This window comes from Bos indicus x Bos taurus, chromosome 7 (genome assembly GCF_003369695.1).
Source record: "Bos indicus x Bos taurus breed Angus x Brahman F1 hybrid chromosome 7, Bos_hybrid_MaternalHap_v2.0, whole genome shotgun sequence".
Classification (NCBI taxonomy): domain Eukaryota; kingdom Metazoa; phylum Chordata; class Mammalia; order Artiodactyla; family Bovidae; genus Bos; species Bos indicus x Bos taurus.
This window is the reverse complement of record NC_040082.1, coordinates 53739100-53760748: the sequence shown is the minus strand read 5'-3', so window position 1 is coordinate 53760748 and position 21649 is coordinate 53739100.

Below are 21649 nucleotides of genomic sequence, written 5' to 3'. Positions count from 1 at the left end.
ATAATACCACAGATGTTATTGTTTAATATGAATATCATTCCTTTAAGGGTTTCACTTTAATGTTCATCAAACAAAAATACTAAGAAAACATTAATATAAATGGTACAAAATTATGAATTTGGCAAATCTGTAGAAAAAAAGTTATGAATTCTATGACTGACAGAAGTTTTGGAATTATTGTACTGAAGAGCAGAATGTGATATGAAGCATGTCTTGGCTCCATCTAGGAGCTTCATCAGATCAAAAAGATTGTCAATTCAGGAGAAAGGCTTGTAGCTGATGAAACCTTATATAAGACAAGAAAAGTATGGAATAGCAATATCGTAAGTTAAATTGGAAATATCAGTGCGAAATAATAACCTTAATAAATTTGTTTTCAGCTCTCAGTGACCCAGTACCAACCAATTCACTCTTGTTCATCACACATTCACCTGTATTAATACATACCCAGGACACAGCTCCTGGTCTTTAAAATTATTTTCTGTTAAAAAAAAAAAAAAAAACACCAGAATCCTTTAGAAGGTAGCTAATTTCCTGATTTATGATGGAAAAAAAATTTCAGAACATCTCTCCAACATCCAATCATTGCTAAAAAAGCAAGACAGTTTTCAAGACTATCAGGGGCAATACATCAAGGATAAAGGAGTCAATATGAAGAGTGCTTCAAAGACCATATGGTGAGCTTTTCAAATAAAACTCTTATTATACAAATAGAGCAGAAAACACATACACACACACACATCAAATGTATGCCCAGGTCAAAAAATAGAACTTAGGCATTTGTTCCATAAGCTCCATCCTTGAGCCTCATTCTTATTACACCTCTTTCCCCTTCTGCATATCTTCATTTTTATAATAATGCCTTTCTTGGGGTATCTCATTTGTTTTATCACCCAAATGTTCATCTCTAAACACTACAGTTTACTCTTGCCTGTTTTAAAAAGATAGATCTCTTGCATTATCATCACCATCATCGTCACCATGGTTTATAGGACAAGATGAGTTTTGTGAAATACTATGAATTCAAAATGACTCAGAAGAGTTAATATGAAGCTTGACCAAAAGATTACTGTAATAGAAAGTGGTGACTGTAATAGATCATATTTATTTTTTATTGATTTTAATAATTAGGAGGGTTTGATATTTCTTCTAGTATTTCTTATATGAATATGGTATGTTTAAAAGCACAGTCATATGCCTACCTTATCTATTAAGAATAAACACTTGCCAGTGTAAGCTAAAGAGTCGGACACGACTGAGCGACTTCACTTTCTCTTTTCACTTTCATGCATTGGAGGAGGAAATGGCAACCCACTCCAGTGTTCTTGCCTGGAGAATCCCAGGGACGGGGGAGCCTGGTGGGCTGCCGTCTATGGGGTCGCACAGAGTCGGACACGACAAGCAACTTAGCAGCAGCAGCAGTAGCAGCAGCAGCTGTGTAAGCTATATAGCCCCAGAAAAAGTAGATGCCAAGAACAGGAAGGACTGTTCAACTTAGGTGGGCATCCCAAATAACCAACCAGAAAGAGGGGTCCACAGCATTTGCCAGATGACCTACAGAGGAACGCTACACAGACTTAATCTCGCAACTCCTAGGAGATTAAATCTCAATACTAATAAGGGAGATGTAACTTTTTAATGCTAAGAGACAAAATCAATATTTGATTATGACAAGATAATAGGTTTTATAACAATGGCCAAGCAATCTTTTTTTTTTTTAAATCAGAGATAGATACTAGGTTGCAAAATTAAAACCCCAGGCATAAGATAAGGCCTGAAATAGTCTCACTGACCTTAACAGATGTAATTTAGCTATAGAAAAGCTTACCATAGAAAGGTGATTTGGGTTAGAATCACCTTGAGAGAAACAAACAAGTATGACCAAAAATTAATCAGTCAATAAGCCAAGTTCTGCAATCTAGGCTGTTCTGATAAGTTTATTTTTTCTTCAGGATCTGCTAAGAATTCTGTGACCCAAGGAAAGGAATAAAAATAATAATGCTGAAACTCTGAGGCTATATAAAAACTAACATAGAAAAATAAGAAGAGAAATAGAGAGGCATTAAATCCTTGATATTGATGCTTTAGAGTAAATTTATATGAAACTGTAAGCTCTATAGTCTTTGTTTTATATGTTTATAAATTAAGGTTTTGAAGTGTTTAAGAGGATCAGCCATTCTAAATATATAATTGCAGTTAGTTTAAACTGTTTAATACGATATGCTTAATAAATCTGTAATCAATGTTTAAAAGCCCCAAGAAAAACTGATTTTCAATTTGGGATATTAGATTCATAAACTTAATAAATTGAGTTTTAAACAAAGAACAAATCGTTCTGAGTATTCCTCTCCATAGGAAAATCTGTCACAAAAAAAAGAAAAGAAAAGGAAACAAAACAAAATGCTCTGTCAATAAAGACCTAGAGAGAAGGTAGTACTGCTGCTGCTGCCGCTAAGTCGCTTCAGTTGTGTCCGACTCTGTGCGACCCCATAGACGGCAGCCCACCAGGCTCCCTGTCCCTGGGATTCTCCAGGCAAGATCACTGGAGTCGGTTGCCATTTCCTTCTCCAATGCATGAAAGTGAAAAGTGAAAGGGAAGTCGCTCAGTCGTGTCTGACTCTTCAAGACCCCATGGACTGCAGCTTACCAGGCTCCTCCATTCATGGCATTTGCCAGGCAAGAGTAGGGTGCCATCGCCTTCTCTGGAAGGTAGTATTATCTTGTGATAATTATCTATCCCTATGTAACAAATGGTTCCCAAACTTACTGGCTCAAAACAACATCTATTTTCTCAACATTTATCATCCCACAGGCAGGGATCCGAGCAGGGCTTAGCCGAATGGCTTGGCTCCAGGTGGCTCACAAGGCTGCAATTAAAATGTCGGTTGTGGTTGAGCCTCAAATTCACGGAGGGAAGGAGACCCTTCCAAACTCACACATGTGTTTGTCAGCAGGATTTAGTTCCTAACAGGCTGTTGGACTGAGGGCCTCCATTCCTTCTGGGCTGTTGGCCAGGAGACACACTCTCCTGGCTGTTCCTGGCTATGTGATCTCTCCATAAGGCAGCTCACGGCATGGCAGCTGGCTTCATCAGGTGAAGAAGCAAGAAAAGCCAAAAATAAAGTCATAGTCTTTTTTCCTTTTGCTTTGTTTTTTGTTTTTGGCATTTCCTCCCAACATTTTATTATGAAAAATTTCTAATGTACAGAAAAGCTGAAAGAATTATAGAAGGAATAATTCTTAAACCACCTAGACTCTAGAATTTACATTTTGCTGTATTGCTTTATCACATGTTGATCCATTTATCCATATTTCCACTCATTCATTCATCCCCCAGTTCATCTGTTATAATGTGTTCTCAGAGACGGCATCCCATCATTTTTGCCACAGCCTACTGTTGGAAGCAAGTCACTAAGTCCAGTTCACACTCAGAGAATGACTGCATAGGATGAGTACCTATGTGGGGGTCACTGGGAGCTATTTTAGAAGCTGTCTACATGTGAAATTTCCCAAAGCACTGGCCCACACGACAATATACCAAGGGCCATGTGTGTGCATCCCACAGTCATGTCTCTGCAAACACCAAATCAGCAGACATTTCTTGAACACTTTCTATGCACCAGGTGCTGTAGGAGAGGCTGGGGACTTAGTAATAAATGAGGTACACTTCCTGCTCTTAAGGATCCCATAGCTCAAAGAAAGATAGCCACAATTCCATGAGAGTTAGACACTCTTCCACTTCTTCCTCTCCTATAGCACCTTTAACTTTATTTTGCAAATATTTATTTAAATATCTGGTGCCCTGTGAGACGATAATGTCCCTGAAAGAAGGGACTATGTCTGTTTCATCTTCTGGCTGCTTGTGTCTTGCACATGGCCTGCCCTATAGGAGGCATAGCATAACCCTAGAAAGCAGGCATGGTCAATAATCTACTAGGTATTCACATCCTAGTGTAAATTAATGGCCACAGTCTTCTGAGAATTAATCATTAATAAGGAAACAAGGACAGGAGTTGGACAAAAATGACACTAAGAAAATTTCACAAAGAGGAATCATGTAATGTTAAAAGAGATAAACATTGACTGACCAGGCAGCAGAGAGAGCAGGCGGACAAGTCCGAGAGCTGTGGCGGCATGGGAGAGAAGGGGAACGTGGGAGGGAAGGGGAGCGTGGCAGGCCCACTGGGGGAGCCACCCCAGTACATGGAGCCCAGGTGCCCTCTGAACAGCCTCTGCTCAGTGGCCGTACATGTGGGCACAGGGAGCCTGGGCAGCGGTGCGCCAGACAGGGGTGGCTGGGGAGACCCAGTGACCCAGGAAGCGGGACAAGGAGCCAGAACCAGACTGGGATGAGAAGGTGATGCCACCTGGAGGAAGGGGGCACCACTCGCTTTCTGGGGAAGATGCTCAACTACTGCCTGCAAGATGCCACAATGTTGGACATGGAGAAATGGAGGAAGCCTTCCAAGCACTATAGATCAAGCCCTGAGCCTTTGGAGTGGGAACACTGACTCCAAGACCCTAGACTACCAGAGAACTAACCCTAAGGAGTATCAAATAGTGTGAACTCACACAAAGGAAACCACTTGAATACAAGACCCAGCATCACCCAACCACCCATAGCACCCTGTGCAGGACGCCTCTAAACAACAAACAAAACAAAAATACAAACCCAATCATCAGCTGACAGGGTTACCACCTCACTCAGCCTTGCTCATCAGAGGGAAAACATACAAACAAAACTCAGCACAAATATCACCCTATACGAAGCTCACACAAACCTTAGGGCCAATCTTAGGAGGGCAGAAACCAAAAGGAAGAAAGAATTCCACCTTCTTCAAGGAAAGAATTCAACTTTCCTTGAAGCCTGGGAAAAGGAGACCTCAAACACAATAACTTAAAAAAAAAATTATGAAAAGGCAGAGAAATACTGCACAAATGAAAGAACAAACCAGAAACACAGAGTCCAAATAAATGAAGAAGAAATAGGCAAATTACCTGAAAAACAATTCAGAATAATGATAGTAAACATCATCAAAAACCTTGAAAACAAAATGGAGAAATGCAAGAATCAATTTAAAAAGACCTAAAAGAATTAAAGAATAAACATACAGAGACAAACAACACAATTGCTGAAATTAAAAATACTCTAGAAGCAATCAGTAGCAGAATATCTGAAGCAGAAGAATGAATCAGTGAGCTGGAAGATAAAATGGTGGAAATAATTTCTAAAGAGCAGAATAAAGTAAAAAGAATGAAGAGCTGAGGACAGTCTCAGAGAAATCTGGGACCATATCAAATGCACCAACATTTGAACTATAGGGGTCCCAGAAGAATAAGAGAAAAAGAAAGGCTATGAAAAAAACTTTGAAGAGATTATAGTTGAAAATTTCCCCAATATGGGAAAGGAAATAGTTGATCAACTCCAAAAGGAACAAAGTGTCCCACACAAGATGGGACACTTGGTGTCCTATAGACACATACTAATCAAATTAACAAAAACTAAACACAAAGAAAGAATATTAAAATCAGCAAGGGAGAAGCAAAAAGTAACATACAAGGGAAACCCCATATGATTAATGGCCGATCTTTCAGCAGAAACTCTGTAGGCCAGAAGGAACTGGCAGGATATATTGAAAGTACTGAAAGGGAAAAATCTCTAACCAAGATTACTGTACCCAACAATGATATCATTCAAAATTGATGGAGAAATAAAAAACTTTTCAGAAAAGCAAAAGTTAAGAGAAGTCAGTACCACCAAACCAGCTTTACAACAAATATTGAAGGGACTTATATAGTCAAGAAATACAACAGAAGAAGAAAGATCTACAAAATCAACCCCAAACTATTAGAAAAGGGCAATAGGAACATCTATATCAATAATTATTTTAAATGTAAATGGATTAAATGCTCCAACCAAAAGACACAGACTGGCTGAATGGATAAAAAAGAAGACCCATATATATGCTGTCTACAAGGAAATCACTTCAGACCTCAAGATACATATAGACTGAAACTGAGAGGATGGAAAAATATATTCCATGCAGTTCAGTTCAGTTCAGTTCATTCACTCAGTCGTGTCTGACGCTTTGAGACCCCATTAATCACAGCACACCGGGCCTCCCTGTTCATCACCAACTCCCGGAGTTCACTCAAACTCATGTCCATCAAGTCGGTGATGCCATCCAACCATCTCATCCTCTGTCGTCCCCTTCTCCTCCTGCCCCCAATCCCTCCCAGCATCAGGGTCTTTTCCAATGAGTCAATTCTTCACATCAGGTGACCAAAGTACTGGAGTTTCAGCTTTGCATCAGTCCTTCCAATGAACACCCAGGACTGACCTCCTTTAGGATGGACTGGTTGGATCTCCTTGCAGTCCAAGGGACTCTCAAGAGTCTTCTCCAACACCACAATTCAAAAGCATTAATTCTTCGGTGCTCAGCTTTCTTCATAGTCCAACTCTCGCACCCATACATGACCACTGGAAAAACCATAGCCTTGACTAGACAGATCTTTATTGGCAAAGTAATATCTCTGCTTTTGATATCTTTGCTGTCTAGGTTGGTCATAACTTTCCTTCCAAGGAGTAAGCGTCTTTTAATTTCATGGCTGCAGTCACCATCTGCAGTGATTTTGGAGCCCAAAAAAATAAAGCCTGACACTGTTTGTACTGTTTCCCCATCTATTTCCCATGAAGTGATGCAAATGGGAAGCAAAAGAAAGCTGGAGTAGCAATCCTCATATCAGACAAAATAGACCTTAAAAATAAAGAAGATTACAAGAGATAAGGAAGGACACTACATAATTGATCATAGGATCAATCAAAGAGGAAGACATAACAGACAATAACACAATAATAGTAGGAGATTTTAACACCCCACTGACAACAATGGACAGATCATCAAAACAGAAAATTAATAAGGAAGCGCAAGTCTGAAATGATACATTAGATGAGATGGATCTCACTGATATCTTCAGGACATTCCATCCAAATGCAGAAGAATACACCTTCTTCTCAAGGGCACATGGAATATTCTCCAGGATAGATCACATCTTGGGTCACAAATCAAACCTCAGTAAATTTAAGAAATTGAAATCATATCAAGCATCTTCTCTGACCACAATGCTATGAGACTAGATATCAATTACAAGAAAAAAGTGTAAGAAACACAACACATGGAGATTAAACAACACGTTTCTAAATAACCAACAGGTTACTGAAGAAATCAAAAGGGAAATCAAAAAATTTCTAGAAATAAAGACAATGAAAACATGACAACTCAAAACCTATGAGATGCAGCAAAAGCAGTTCTAAGAGGGAAGTTTATAGCAATACAATCCTACCTAAAGAAACAAGAAAAACATTGAATAGACAACCTAACTTTACACCTAAAACAACCGGAAAAAGAAGAACAAAAAAAAAATTATTAAAAGGAAAGAAATCATAAATATCCAAGCAGAAATAAATGAAAAAGAAATGAAAGAAACAATCAGATCAGATCAGATCAGTCGCTCAGTCGTGTCTGACTCTTTGTGACCCCATGAATCGCAGCACGCCAGGCCTCCCTGTCCATCACCAACTCCCAGAGTTCACTAAGACTCACGTCCATCGAGTCAGTGATGCCATCCAGCCATCTCATCCTCTGTCGTCCCCTTCTCCTCTTGCCCCCAATCCCTCCCAGCATCAGAGTCTTTTCCAATGAGTCAACTCTTCGCATGAGGTGGCCAGAGTACTGGAGTTTCAGCTTTAGCATCATTCCTTCCAAAGAAATCCCAGGGCTGATCTCCTTCAGAATGGACTGGTTGGATCTCCTTGCAGTCCAAGGGACTCTCAAGAGTCTTCTCCAACACCACAGTTCAAAAGCATTAATTCTTCGGTGCTCAGCCCTCTTTATAGTCCAACTCTCACATACATACATGACTACTGGAAAAACCATAGCCTTGACTAGACGGACCTTTGTTGACAAAGTAATGTCTCTGCTTTTGAATATGCTATCTAGGTTGGTCATAACTTTCCTTCCAAGGAGTAAGCGTCTCTTAATTTCATGGCTGCAATCACCATCTGCTGTGATTTTGGAAACTATAAGCAAGGTGAAAAGACAACCCTCAGAAAGGTAGAAAATAATAGCAAATGAAACAACTGACGAAGGATTAATTTCCAAAATATACAAGCAGCTCATACAACTCAATACCAGAAAAACAAATAACCCAATCAAAAAGTAGGAAAAAGACCTAAACAGACATTTCTCCAAAGAAGACATACAGATGGTTAACACATGAAAAGATGCTCAGCATCGCTCATTACTAGTGAAATGCAAATCAAAACCGTAATCAGATATCAGTTCACACCAGTCAGAATGGCCCTCATCAAAAAGTCTACAAACAATAAATTCTGGAGAGGGTGTGGAGAAAAAGGAACACTCTTGCACTGTTGGTGGGAATGTAAATTGATACAGCCACTATGGAGACGGTATAGAGATTCCTTAAAACTGAGACTAAAACCACCGTATGACCCAATAATCCCACTCCTAGGCATATACCCTGAGGAAACCAAAATTGAAAGAAACACATGTATCCCATTGTTCATTGCAGCACTATTTACAAAAGCTAGAACATGGAAGCAACCTAGATGTCCATCTACAGATGAATGGATAAAGAAGGTGGTACATATGGAATATTACTCAGCCATAAAAAGTAACGCATTTGAGTCAGTTCTGATGAGGTGGATGAACCTAGAGCCTATTATACAGAGTGAAGTGAGTCAGAAAGAGAAAGATAAATATTGTATTCTAAAGCACATATACAGAATCTAGAAAAATGGTACTGAAGAACTTATTTACAGGGCAGCATTGGAGAATCACACATAGAGAATAGACTTACAGACATGGGAAGAGGGTAGGAGAGGGCGAGATGTATGGAAAGAGTAACATGGAAGCTTGCATTACCATATGTAAAATACATGGCCAAGGGGAATTTGCTGTATGGCTCAGGAAACTCAAAGAGGAGCTCTGCATCAACCTAGAGAGGTGCGATGGGGAGGGAGATGGGAGGGAGTTTCCAAAGGGAGGGGATATATATATACCTATGGCTGGTTCATGTTGAGGTTTGACAGAAAACAGCAAAATTCTGTAAAGCAATTATCCTTCAATAAAAATAAATAAATTTTGTTTAAAAAGAGAATTAAATGTTGACTGGATGAAACCTGGATCTCCTGCACTGCAGGCAGATTCTTTACTGTGTAAGCCACTAGAGAAGCCCCTAGTTTGGTCAAGGCCTTACTTAACTGCCCCTTTCCTACCTCCTACCTCTTCCCCCACTCCCCCACAGACCCCCAAGCAATAAGGAAGTTCTACTGTGTTATGGCTCCTGGTCTTTTCTTCTCTGCACTGTACACGTGCTTTAGCACAGACAGTAATTAAATGACACAATCTGACACTGACATAACTCCATTTCTTTTTCACATAATTGCAGGAACATGAACTCTCTATAATTACTTCATGTAATTAGAAAATGAGGAGATGCAACTAATGAGGACAGGTGATAAAAACAACTGCAAATATTTCTTTCAAATTTACCTTTATCATAAAATTCACTCAGATTAAACTCTAGTGAACTGCAGACATTTTTTATAAATGTCACTGGTGCAGGTCGAAATGAATATTTTACAACTGTGATTCATGTTTTCAGAAGACTTAGAGTAAGAAGATCATCATCTTTCCTGTATATATAAGCTTAATCGATGACTTTGGAAAGGTAAATTATGTGGATTTCAAAAAATATTTTAAATATGCCACATTCTCCATTCTCACCAAAAGGAATCTTACCTGGAAGGGAGGGGGGGTGGGGGGAAAAGGAAGCCAGAATAAAAAACAGAAAAAAGTAGAATTGTTCTAGGTGCAAATGTTTCAGCCATATGGATTCTGCCCTCCCAACCCCACAGAATCCCCTGAACAGGAAGGGAGGGGAAGATAAGCCATTTCAGACCACAGGGGTCTTTCAAGAAGGGTGGGGTTTGTGAAAGAAAACCCATGGCCTCTGCCAATCTTGGTGTGTGGAGAAGCAGATAGGCCTTGAGGCTAAGTTATGTGTGGGAAAAGGGGCCATGAAGGTGTTATTCTACCCAACAGATTAGTAAAAGCAGAGAGTGAACTAGAAAAGAAAGGAGGAATCAGAAGTGGGGTTGTAAGTGACTGGCACAGTCAGCAAAATCAGTCTTGCTCATTTAGGTTGTCTCATTACTATAATACAATACCAGCCCCCTTTTTCATGGTTTGTTCCTTTCACAAAGGCCTAGTAAGGAAAGATATTTGTGAGGATCACAGAAAGGGCCTATATGTTTATAGTCTGGATGGATGTGGAAAGGAGAACCATGTGTGGGATTGAAGCAGAGTAGAATCCTGAGGGGCTCCTGGGCAAGGAAGCCTTTCTGTGTCTCTGGTTTCTTGTTGGAGGGAATGGTCTCCGTGACCTTCCCTGAATCCCAAAGGTAACAGATTCCAGCAGTTACTAATCAGGGAAGGGAGGGGATGCAGAGCCCATAGAGGAGCAGTCAAGAAACAATAGTGCAGGCTGGGGACAGGATCCTGGTCCTGCCTCAAGGGCACACATAGCAGTATCTTTAAGATCTTCTGCAGAACTAAAACTCCCAAATGGAAGGTGTTCCAGAGAGAAGGTCACACTTTGATAACCTCAATAAGCTCATAAGGAGACCAGTTCAGTCCAATTCAGTCGTTCAGTCATGTCCGACTCTGCGACCCCATGGACTGCAGCACACCAGGCCTCCCTGTCCATCACCAACTCCCAGAGGTTACTCAAACTTACGTCCACCGAGTCGGTGATGCCATCCAACCATCTCATCCTCTGTCGTCCCCTCCTCCTCCTGCCTTCAATCTTTTCCGACATCAGGGTCTTTTCAAATGAGTCAGCTCTTTACATTAGGTGGCCAAAGTAATGGAGTTTCAGATTCAGCTGAACTTCCAATGAATATTCAGGGATGATTTCCTTTAGGGTGGACCACCTGAGGCCAAATGAAAGGAACCAGAAAAGGTCATAAAAAGACCACTTGAGGACAGATTAAAGGGATGCAGGCCCTGCACACACTCATCCTTACAGCAACACTGCCCTTGAAACATTTCTATAAAACTTCTCATCAAATCTTCCCAGGCTAGGAAACATAGTTTTAGAGGCTCAAGCCTGCTGTGCCTCCCTTTGCCTGGCAAAGCAGTAAAGCTATTCTTTTATACATCACCAAAAACTTTGTCTCCAAGATTCCATATGGCGCCAGTGCACAGAGGCCAAGTTTGCAGCATCGATACTAAGAGGTGATCCCTACACTGAATTAATTCCATTCTTAGGACACTTCAAGGTGTTCTTAAGTGCAGAGTGCTTAGGTAGTGCCTTGCACACAGTACAGCTGATACATACTTATTAAAATAAATAAGTAAGCTTTGCAATACATCCCCACACTGGCCCAGCTGACCTGGCCAAGCAGAGGAACCGTGAATTACCAGAGGTGTTAGGGGAACTACTGACTGAAACCACTCACCCTGGCCAAGCCTGATAGTAACCACTTGCATGAGTTATCTTACAACAGGAGGTCCTGGTAAGGAAGATGGAACTAACAAACTACCACCAGTGGGAAGAATTCAGGAAAGGTCAAAAGGAGAGAAGAGGCACCAATCCGTATGTCCTATCCACCTCCCAGAATCCTCCTTGCTGGAATCCATCTTGGCTGAGTGATGTGTGTGCCGCCAATGATAGGGATAGAACGAAGGGACCAAACAGATGACTAGATAGCTAATCCCACAAGGGGATTGTAAGTAGAAAAACATGGGAGACCCCTGTAAGCTAATGATTACTGCAGGAAGCAGATTTGCATAATAACAAAACCATGCAACAGAAGCACGGGACATGCTCCCAAACAATAAAACAGTGGTGATACGAGACCCACATCCTGCCCAGTGCGCTCAGTAAGTAAATGACTCCTGATGCAGGACATGCTCTCTGCACCCATAAAAAACAATAATTTGTGGATGTAGTTTGACCACACAGGGACAACAAAACTCCCTTCCACTTTTCCTTTCATTATAAAACTGTAGCCTACCACCACCCCCCAAAAAACCCTGTTGCCCTCCAAGTTCTTAGGGCACAGCATTCCTCTTGTAAATCTCACAGGCGTCCTATTCTATTAATAATATTACCACTACTTATTTACCGCTTTGCTCTTGCTGAATTCTTCTCTGCACTGAGACAAAAAGGATTGTAGCATGGGAGCTCTTTGGAGCCCTCTGAAATGACACCAATCGGTTTCACCAGGAAGGACCCTGAGTCAGAGTGATTGGCCAGAGACAACCTGGAAACTAATCCAGTTACCATAAAACCTGAGACTGTGAGTCATGTGGCAGAGCAGTCCTCCTGGGTTCCCTTACCCTACTGCTCTGTATCTGGGCACCCCTTCCCAATAAAGCCTCTTGCTTTGTCAGCCTGTGTGTCTCCCTGTACAACTCATTTCTGAGTATTGGACAAGATCCCACTCTTGGGCCCTGGAGTGGGGGTCCCCCTTCCTCCAGCAGAGGAAGTAGCAGAGGAGGCCACAGTGTGCTCCTCAAGATGTAAAACCAGTTCATTCACTCTGCTGATTAGATGCCCCAGGTTATAATCTCATTAACTACTGTGTGTATTTTCATCTTCAAATCCCCTACTTATTAATTCTTTATTTTAAAAAAGAATATGCATAAAAGTCTTTGAAACCAAATAGAAAATGTAAAACCTTTTAAGACTAAAAATACACTGTGATATTATATTATATATAATATTTTTTTGATCTCAAAATAAGAAGGAGATAAGTGTTTAGACTTTACCTTCCTGGAATCTGATTTTGCTGGAATACAAGTGAACAGATAGATAGTGTGCCTTTTGAAAACAAGTATTCATTTAAAATGTTTTGAGCTTTCAAAGTATATAGCATTATTTTTATTTTGACCACAGCATCACTGATATTTTCTAACATTCTTATTTGTTTCTAGTTCTCCTTATAGTCTTAGGAGTCCTGGTTGGCTAACCTTGCCCTAAACTTACCCTTGACACAGCCCCATCCACTGGCAATTCTCGTAATACACAATCAGAAAGTGGATATTTTTATGCAAACTTATTTGCACTAGTAGGCAAAGAACTTAGATATGATTTACATATAGTAGGTCATAAGCAGCATTTCTGGGTACAAAGGACAGACCCTCTGGCTCTACCTTCAAAATATATCTGCAATCTGACCCCTTTAACCACTTCCACTGGAACCAGACTGGCCCGGGCCAGCATTAGCTGTCGCCGGGCTTACCGCAGTGGTCTTCTAACTGGCCTCCCACTTCCACTTTTGCCCCAATGTGACTGGCTTGTTAAAACATAAATCAGATGGTGACCTTCCTCTGCTCAGAACATTTGGATCAGGTGACATCCAATCAGGAAACCAGAAACCACTCCAGATATCTCAAAGACAGGGAATACATAAGAAATTGATGACAAAGATGAGTAACTGAAGGAAACCTCTATCACCCTTAGGCTAGAGGAACAAGGAAATATGGAATGACATGGAGCCTGCAGTCAGAGACACTGAAGACCAGGCTGGAAGGACCTGCCTGAACCAGCATTGCCAGCTGCCATGTTAGAATGGCTGCCAGGATGCTCAGCCAGAAAAACCAGGAAGGCTCTTCCTGCCTCCCTTCTTCAGTCCTGCCAGCACTTTCCAGGGCAAAGCCTAAGTAGATGCCAGCAGGCAAGGGACTCTGGGAAGTCTTGTCTGCAGGTCTCCTGCCCCAGCAGTAAGAGGAGGGAACTGAGAGAGGTGGAGGGGCTTCAGAAAACAGCTCCCATTCAGAGCAGTACTCTTTCACAGTAACACCCAAGTTCTTGCAATGATTTCAAAGGAAGGTGCCCCCTGGTCTTAACACACGTATACAGATCTTCTTTTCTGGCGTCTACTTATCATCTTGCTCACCATGCTTCAGCCACGCTGGCTTCCTTGCAGCCCTTGAAACTCGTCACGCTCTCCTTCCTTTGCTCTTTCTTTTGGCTTGAATAGTCCTACCCCAGGTACCTTTACAACTTGACTCCATCTCCTCTAAGCCTTTATTTATTTTTATTTATTTCTTTTACTTGGCTGCACTGGTCCCAATTGCAGCATGTTGATCTAGCTCCCTGATCAGGTATCGAACCTGGGCCCCACGCACTGAGAGCATGCACTCTTAGCTGGACCACCAGGGAAATCACCAAGCCTTTATTTAAATGATATCTTCTCAAGGATACTTCCCTGAGAACTAATTTAAAACAGCCTGGTAGGCTGCAGTCCATGGGTCGCTGAGGGTCGGACACGACTGAGCGACTTCACTTTCACTTTTCACTTGCATGCATTGGAGAAGGAAATGGCAACCCACTCCAGTGTTCTTCTCTGGAGAATTCCAGGGACGGGGGAGCCTGGTGGGCTGCCATCTATGGGGTCGCACAGAGTTGGACACGACTGAAGTGACTTAGCAGCAGCAGCAATGCATTATACATTGCATACATACATATTTTTATAAGGTAAATAAAGATCTTTTCTTTTTTTTTATTTTTTTTTAGATCTTTTCTTTCTATATCATATTTCAGTTCAGTTCAGTACAGTCGTTCAGTTGTGTCCAACTCTTTGCGACCCCATGGACTGCAGCATGCCAGGCCTCCCTGTACCTCACCAACTCCTGGAGCCTACCCCAAACTCAGGTCCATTGACTTGGTGATGCCATCCAACCATTTCATCCTCTGTCATCCCCTTCTGCTCCCAACTTCAATCTTTCCCAGCATCAGGGACTTTTCAAATGAGTCAGCTCTTCACATCAGGTGGCCAAATAATGGAGTTTCAGCTTCAGCATCAGTCCTTCCAATGAATATTCAGGACTGATTTCCTTTAGGATGGACTGGTTGGATCTCCTTGCAGTCCAAGACACTCTCAAGAGTCTTCTCCAACACCACAGTTTAAAAGCATCAATTCTTTGACCCTCAGCTTTTTTTATATCCATACATGACTTTCACATCCATATAAGACTACTAGTCTACTTTGACTAGACGAACCATTGTTGGCAAAGTAATGTCTCTGCTTTTTAATATGCTGTCTAGGTTGGTCATAGCTTTTCTTTCAAGGAGTAAGCATCTTTTAATTTCATGGCTGCAGAGGAACCAGAGATCAAATTGCCAACATCACCTGGATTATCAAAAAAGCAAGAGAATTCCAGAAAAACATCTATTTCTGCTTTATTGACTATGCCAAAGCCTTTGACTGTTTGGATCATAATAAACTGTGGAAAATTCTGAAAGAGATGGGAATACCAGAACACCTGACCTGCGTCTTGAGAAACCTGTATGCAGGTCAGGAAGCAACAATTAGAAATGGACATGGAACAATAGACTGGTTCCAAATTGGGAAAGGAGTCCATCAAGGCTGTATATTGTCACCCTGCTTATTTAACTTATATGCAGTATACATCATGAGAAACGCTGGGCTAAAAGAAGCACAAACTGGAATCAAGATAGCCAGGAGAAATATCAATCACCTCAGATATGCAGATGACACCACCCTTATGGCAGAAAGTGAAGAAGAACTAAAGAGCCTCTTGATGAAAGTGAAAGAGGAGAGTGAAAAAATTGGCTTAAAGCTCAACATTCAGAAAACTAAGATCATGGCATCTGGTCCCATCACTTCATGGCAAATAGATGGGGAAACAGTGGAAACAGTGTCAGATTTTATTTTTCTGGGCTCCAAAATCACTGCAGATGGTGATTGCAGCCATGAAATTAAAAGATGCTTACTCCTTGGAAGGAAAGTTATGACCAACCTAGATAGCACATTAAAAAGCAGAGACATTGAAGCATTTCAAAAACCTATGAGACAATGTACTTGGCATCCCAGAATAAGAGATGAGAGAGGATTGGATAGGAAAAATATTTCATGAATAATAGTTGAAAATTTCCCAAATTTGGTGGAAAATATTAACTTGCAGATCCAGTAAACTCAGCAAACCTCATCAGGATAAATACAGTGAAAACCACAGCTAGTTAGAATATCAGGGTCAAACTACTGAAAACCAAAAATAAATATATTAAAAAAAAAAAAAAAAAAGCAGAGACATTACCTTGCCAACAAAAGTCTGTCTAGTCAAGGCTATGGTTTTTCCAGTAGTCATGTATGGATGTGAGAGTTGGACTGTAAAAAAAGCTGAGGGCAGAAGAATTGACGCTTTTGAACTGTGGTGTTGGAGAAGACTCTTGAGAGTCCCTTGGACTGCAAGGAGATCCAACCAGTCCCTCCTGGGGGACATCAGTCCTGGGTGTTCATTGGAAGGACTGATGTTGAAGCTGAAACTCCAATAGTTTGGCCACCTGATGCAAAGAGCTGACTCATTTGAAAAGACCTTGATGCTGGGAAAGATTGAGGGCAGGAGGAGAAGGTGATGACAGAGGATGAGATAGTTAGATGGCATCACCAACTCAATGGACATTTGTTTGGGTGAACTCTGGGAGTTGTTGATGGGCAGGGAGGCATGTCATGCTGCAGTTCATGGGGTCACAAAGAATCAGACATGACTGAGCAACTGAACTGAACTGACTCACCATCTGCAGTGATTTTGGAGCCCAAAAACAAAGTTTGTCACTGTCTCCATTGTTTCCCCATCTATTTGCCATGAAGTGATGGGACCAGATGCCATGAACTTAGTTGTCTGAATTCTGAGTTTTAAGCCAACTTTTTTCACTCTCTTCTTCCACTTTCATCAAGAGGCTCTTTAGTTCTTCTTCACTTTCTGCCATAAGGGTGGTGTCATCTGCATATCTGAGGTGATTGATATTTCTCCCGGTAATCTTGATTCCAGCTTGTGCTTCTTCCAGCCCAGCATTTTCATGACGTGCTTTGCATATAAGTTAAATAAGCACGGTGACAATATACAGCCATGATGTACTCCTTTCCCAATTTTGAACCCTGTTGTTCCATGTCCAGTTCTAACTGTTGCTTCCTGTTTTCTCAAGAGGCAGGTCAGGTGGTCTGGTATTCTCATCTCTTGAAGAATTTTCCACAGTTTGTAGTGATTGACACAATCAAAGTCTTTGGCATAGTCAATAAAGCAGAAGTAGTACTCTAGCCTGGAAAATCCCATGGATGGAGGAGCCTGGTGGGCTGCAGTCCATGGGGTCGCTAGGAGTCGGACACGACTGAGTGACTTAACTTTGACTTTTCACTTTCATGCATTGGAGGAGGAAATGGCAATCCACTCCAGTGTTCTTGCCTGGAGAATCCCATGGACAGAGGAGCCTGGTGGGCTGCTGTCTACGGGGTCGCACAGAGTCGGACACTACTGAAGCGACTTAGCAGCAATAGCAGCAGATGTTTTTCTAGAACTCTCTTGCTTTTTTGATGATCCATTGGATGTTGGTAATTTGATCTCTGGTTCCTCTACCTTTTCTAAATCGAGATTGAACATCTGGAAGTTCATGGTTCATGTACTGTTGAAGCCTGGCTTGAAGAATTTTGAGCATTACTTTACTAGCGTGTGAGATGAGTGCAGTTGTGTAGTAGTTTGAGCATTCTTTGGCATTGCCTTTCTTTGGGATTGGAATGAAAACTGACCTTTTCCAATCCTGTGGCCTCTGCCGAGTTTTCCAAATTTGCTGGCATATTGAGTGCAGCACTTTCACTGCATCATCTTTTAGGATTTTAAATATCTCAACTGGAATTCTATCACATCTACTAGCTTTGTTCGTAGTGGTGCTTCCTAAGGCCCACTTGACTTTGCATTCCAGGATATCTGGCTCTAGGTGAGTGATCATACCATCATGGTTATCTGTGTCTTGAAAATCTTTTTTGTATAGTTCTTCTGTGTATTCTTGCCACTTCTTCTTAATATCTTCTCTTTCTGTTAGGTCCATAACATTTCTGCCCTTTATTGTGCCCGTCTTTGCATGAAATGTTCCCTTGGCATCTCTCATTTTCTTGAAGAGATCTCTAGTTTTTTCCATTCTATTGTTTTCCTCTATTTCTTTACATTGATCACAGAGAAGGACTTTCTTATCTCTCCTTGCTATTCTTTGGAACTCTGCATTCAAATGGGTATATCTTTCTTTTTCTCCTTTGCCTTCCTCTTCTCTTTTTTTCATAGCTATTTGTAAGGCATACTCAGACAAGAATTTTGCCTTTTTTGCGTTTTTTTTTTCTTGGGGATGGTCTTGATCTCTGCCTCCTGTACAATGTCATAAATCTCTGTCCATAGTGCTTCAGGCACTCTGTCTATCAGATCTAATCCCTTGAATCTATTTCTCATTTCCACTGCATAGTCATAAGGGATTTGATTTAGGTCATACCTGAATGGTCTAGTGGTTTTCCCTACTTCCTTCAATTTAAGTCTGAATTTGGCAATAAGGAGATCATGATCTGAGCCACACAGTCAGCTCCTGGTCTTGTTTTTGCTGACTGTATAGAGCTTCTCCTTCTTTGGCTGCAAAGAATATAATCTATCTGATTTCAGTATTGACCATCTGGTGATGTCCATGTGTATAGTCTTGTGTTTCTCTTGTATTGTTGGAAGAGGGTGTTTGCTATGACCAGTGTGTTCTCTTGGCAAAACTCTATTAGCCTTTGCCCTGCTTCATTTTGTATTCCAAGGCCAAATTTGCCTGTTACTCCAGATATTTCTTGACTTCCTACTTTTGCATTCCAGGCCCCTATAATGAAAAGGACATCTTTTTGCCAGGGTCCAGCCCCGGCTGATCCAGGGTATTCGAAGGGGAGACGGCTTCGGTGACTATTTAAATATTCATCAAAGATATAAAGAGTAATAGAATGAGGATAGCTCAGTAGGAAAATTCAATGGAGAAAAGAGGCTGAGTAGCTTGGTTTACGCGGGAGACCAATAAAACTTCAAGACAAGAAGCTTGCACCACTTACGTAGGCCGCAGGCGTCCTTCTGTTCTCCCGAAGGAGAGGAGACACTGAGGCCTCCCCGGTCGGATCTTAGAAGCCCAGGCAAAATTAGTAAGCTTGGTGGGTTCCGCGCTCCAGATGGAGACTCAACCAGAGTTTGAGAGGGAGAAAGACATGGGGAGACCAGTATTTCGAGGAACTGATCCCAATTCTTTATTTTCCAGAGTCTGTTTTTATACACTGAGATGTTATACAAAAGTCACGTGGGGACAGCAGTCCTGACTTTTATTAAAGTCAGGTGCTTCACACAAATGTATACAGAGGTCTTAGGGGTGTTACATCATCTTCTGGCCAGGGGGGCCTGCTGACAATTTATGACCCTCTCCTTGTGACAGCGGTCAGTCAACACTTATTTCTCCAGGGGTGATTATTCTTAAAACAAACGTCACTCAAATAAAGTTACATTCCTATAGGGTGAGGGTGTAGTGGGTTTTAGTTAAGGAAAGAATTTACTTGGCCTAAGGTCTAACGTGATTTATATCAAAGGTTAATACTTATTTCTTCTATATATTCATTAATGTGTATAAGGGCAGGGGATGTGGAGACTTAGCAGTAAACATTGGCTCAACAAATGAAAAACCCTTCACCAATACAATTTCTAATCAGCCCATTATACTTATACTAATAGTTTTCTAACTTCTCTAAAGAACCTGTTTTTAGAAGGTTTAAAGCATCTCGTGCCTCTCACGGTTGGGAGGCTGTGAGCAATCACATGTGGCCGGACAAGCCTGTCAGGCAGGCTAGAGAACCTTCAGAGGAGTTTGTAGGTTGAAACACTCCTGTCGCGCCCAGGAATTATCATTAACTGGAGCTCTAAGTTAACTCCTTCTCCGAAAGAGGTGGTGGGGGACAGCCCCCCATAAAGTCAGAGGTGTAGGTGAGAGCACAAAGTAGTAAAGTAGGCAGGCTCTGATTATGGGGGTAGATGCTCGAGGATTTCCAGGGGGACTCCTGAGGCTCAATCCCGCCTTTGCGTATGTCGAGCCTCCTTCCTCATGACCTTTGCTATGGGTGGAGTGCCTCACGCTGGCCCCCAACATCTTTTGGGGGTGTTAGTTCTGGAATGTCTTGTAAGTCCTCATAGAACAGTTCAACTTCAGCTTCTTCAACATTACTGGTTGGGGCATAGACTTGGATTACTGTGATATTGAAAGGTTTGCCTTGGAAACGAACAAAGATTATTCTGTCATTTTTGAGATTGCATCCAAGTACTGCATTTCGGACTCTCTAGTTGACTATGATGGCTACTCCATTTCTTCTAAGGGATTCTTGCCCACAGTAGCAGATATAATGCTCATCTGAGTTAAATTCACCCTTTTCAGTCCATTTTAGTTCGCTGGTTCCTAAAATGTGTGATGTTCACTTGCCATCTCCTGTTTGACCACTTCCAATTTGCCTTGATTCATGGACCTAACATTCCAGGTTCCTATGCAATATTGCTTCTCACAGCATTGGACTTTACTTCCATCATCAGTCACATCCACAACTGGGTGTTGTTTATGCTTTGGCTCCATCTCTTCATTCTTTCTGGAGTTATTTCTCCACTTATCTCCAGTAGCATATTGTCTCTAAATACATATATTTTGCCAATATCACCCCACCAAAATATAAGCTCCCCAGGGGCCAAAATTTGATCTGTTTAGTCTACTAATACATCCTCAGTGCTCAATAAATACTTGACTGAATAAATAAGTTTAATCATTACTGCTGCTGCTGCTAAGTTGCTTCAGTTGTGTCCGACTCTGTGCAACCCCATAGACAGCAGCCCACCAGGCTCCCCATCTCTGGGATTCTCCAGGCAAGAACACTGGAGTGGGTTGCCACTTCCTTTTCCAATGCATGAAAGTGAAAAGTCAAAGTGAAGTCGCTCAGTCGTGTCTGACTCTTAGCGACCTCATGGACTGCAGCCTACCAGGCTCCTCCGTCCATGGGATTTTCCAGGCAAGAGTACTGGAGTGGGGTGCCATTGTCTTCTCTGTTAATCATTGCTAGACATATTTATTATGAGATGAAATGTATTAAAGGCTCCTAAGAGCATGGAGTAAGGAAAAGAAGCCAGCAGAGTTCACACCGCTTCCTCTAGAAAGCCACTCTAACCCCACTCAGTCTATATAGGTATCCCTCCTATGTGCTCCAAATTCTCCCTGAAATTCCCCTTTCCAGAACTTGTCACACTGTATGGTAACTATCTGTTTGTATATCTGTCTCCTCCACCGAAACTCTAAGTCCCATAAGATACCAAAGCATGGTGCCCATCTAGGTAACTGCACATCAAGCCCTGGGTAATACCTTCTTGCACATCCAATAAATAGGATCTGTTGTCAAATGTCCCTACTAAAAAGCAGAAGAATACACTTGAAAGTCTTAGGGTCTCTCAACATCATTCTTTCCTCTGGTATCTGGAAAGACAGGAAGGGCCAATAGCTGTAAGAAAAGATAAACAGTCAGGAAATGGTTAAGTACAGAAGCAAAGAAAGTTGGTGAGCAACAGTTCCATTGTTTTGGCTAAAAGAGAACAGGCACAATTTTCATGTTTTCAAAAAATACTTTAATATTTTTTTCAAGAGGTAATCTTTTTTAAAATTTTATTGGAGTATAGTTACTTTACAATGTTGTATTGGTTTCTGCTGTAGAGCAAAGTGAATCAGCTATACGTAT